This window comes from Salvelinus sp. IW2-2015, linkage group LG8, assembly GCF_002910315.2.
Source record: "Salvelinus sp. IW2-2015 linkage group LG8, ASM291031v2, whole genome shotgun sequence".
NCBI classification, from domain to species: Eukaryota; Metazoa; Chordata; class Actinopteri; order Salmoniformes; family Salmonidae; genus Salvelinus; species Salvelinus sp. IW2-2015.
Window position 1 is genome coordinate 14265727 of NC_036848.1, and position 2334 is coordinate 14268060.

The following is a 2334-nucleotide window of genomic DNA, read 5'->3' on the forward strand; positions in this document are numbered from 1 at the left end:
CGTACATAATGGTCGCCAAACCCACTGGCTCCATGTCTCTATTAAGTCTTGCTAGGTAAAGCCCCACCTTATCTCAGCTCACTGGTCACCATAGCAACACCCACCCGCAGCACGTGCTCCAGCAGGTATATTTCACTGGTCATTCACTGATCACTGCACCTGTACACAGTCCATCTGTAAATAGCCCACCCAACTACCTCATCTCCATATTGTTTTTGTTGTTGTTGCTCTTTTACACCCCAGTATTTCTATTTGCACACATCATCTGCACATCTATCACTCCAGTGTTAATGCTAAATTGTAATTATTTCGCCCCTATGGCCTATTTATTGCCTTACCTCCCGAATCTTACTACATTTGCACACACTGTATATAGATTTTTCTATTTGTTATTGAATGTACGTCTGTTTATCCATGTGTAACTGTGATGTTGTTTTTGTCGCACTGCTTTGCTTTATCTTGGCCAGGTCGCAGTTGTAAATGAGAACTTGTTCTCAACTGGCCTACCTGGTTAAATACAGGTGAAAATAAAATAAAATAATGTTTTCATCGAAATTACGGATTGCCTGTATCCGCTTGTCATCCCCTTATTCCATAGTTTGTACATCTCAATTGTCAGTAGAAACCACATTTGTTAAAGCAAGTCAGCCAGATCAGTTTTTTTAAAGCCAGTAAATGAGGCTGAATTAACTGTTTCACTGCCAGACAAGGCTCCGCTGATAGACAGGCTGTAGCGTGGTATAGTGCAATTCATGTATTGTTTAGTGTTGTGTCGTTGTAGTGCTTTGCTGGCAAATCATCCCACAATTTATTTTCCCCACCAAGATTTACATGCTAAAATTTCCACTGTATTGGCCTATGTGTTACCTTTTTGTTGGTGACACTTTGATATCTTGATAATATGCAGCTGTTTAAAGGGCAATAACAATAAAAAATGGCCGCCCCAGCTCTGTTTGTGTAAAAAGCTGAGGGATGGGCCTGGAGAAATGTAAGTTCCAAAAAGGATTCACATCAATGCGCAATGTAGATATCAATCAATAAGTGACTACACCACCTGCTGCCATCTTTACCGCCAAGCGTTTCATTATCTCTCTCTCCTTGGTGGGGTAGGTTCATATATAACAGTAATAAGAATAATATTAATTAATTTGTATAACGCTTTTCATTACAGATTTATCTCAAAGCTCTAGTGATTTATTTAAAAAATATACACTGAGTGTACAAAACATTAGGACCACCTGCTATTTRCATGACGTAGACTGACCGGGTGAATCCAGGTGTAAGCTATGATCCCTTATTGATGTCACTTGTTAGATCCACTTCAATCAGTGTAGATGAAGTGGAGGAGACAGGTTGAAAATWGATTTTTAAGCCTCGAGACAATTGAGACATGGATTGTGTATGTATGCCATTCAGAGGGTGAATGGGCAAGACAAAAGATTATGTGCCTTTGAACGGGAGTATGGTAATAGTTGCCAGGCGTACTGGTTTGTGTCAAGAACTGCAACGCTGCTTGATTTTTCARGCTCAACAGTTTCCTGTGTGTATCAAGAATGGTCCACCACCCAAGGGACACCGAGCCAACTTGACACAACTCTGGGAAGCATTGGAGCCAACATGGGCCAGCATCCCTGTGGAACGCTTTCGATCCTGTCGATCCTGTAGTTGACCGGTAGCCAGTGGAGTTGGGCCAGGATCGGGTTGATGTGATCTGACTTCTTGGTCCTGGTCAGGACCCTGGCAGCACTGTTCTGGATTAGTTGAAGCCTCTGTTGTAAATTGGCTGGGAGGTCCCAAACAGTGCATTGTTGGCCAACCTTACTTTGCTACCTGACAACTTTACGGTTTTTACTTTTTAATTACCGTTTCTATTTTTAGTTTTTCCCTCACTCAACTTTTTCACTCCGGATGTTTTATCTGGACATGGTTCGTCAGGACTTCCAACAGCCGAAGTTAAGTAGTAACATTAACATGATGCCTTCTAATTGCAGTCGCTGTACTCATAATATACAGGAGAACGATCGCCTTACGGCGAAGGATAGCTGTGCTGCGAGCCCAGCTTCAGACGCAATCATTAGGCAAGGGTAATTTTAGTGTAGGAAAGGATGAAACAGCATCTGTGCCAGCAGTAAGTACAGATAGTAGTATAAATCCCCTRGCACAGTCCCCGCAGCCGGACAACTTTCTCATGGCTTCTGGAGGGAAATGCTGTAGGAATGCTCAACCGGTGTCGCTCATTCAGCCGACAGAAACTTTCAACCGGTTCTCCCCATTAAGCAGCGAGTCGGAGTCAGAGGCCGAGCCTTCTCTGGTCTCTGCTCCTCCCGTTACGGG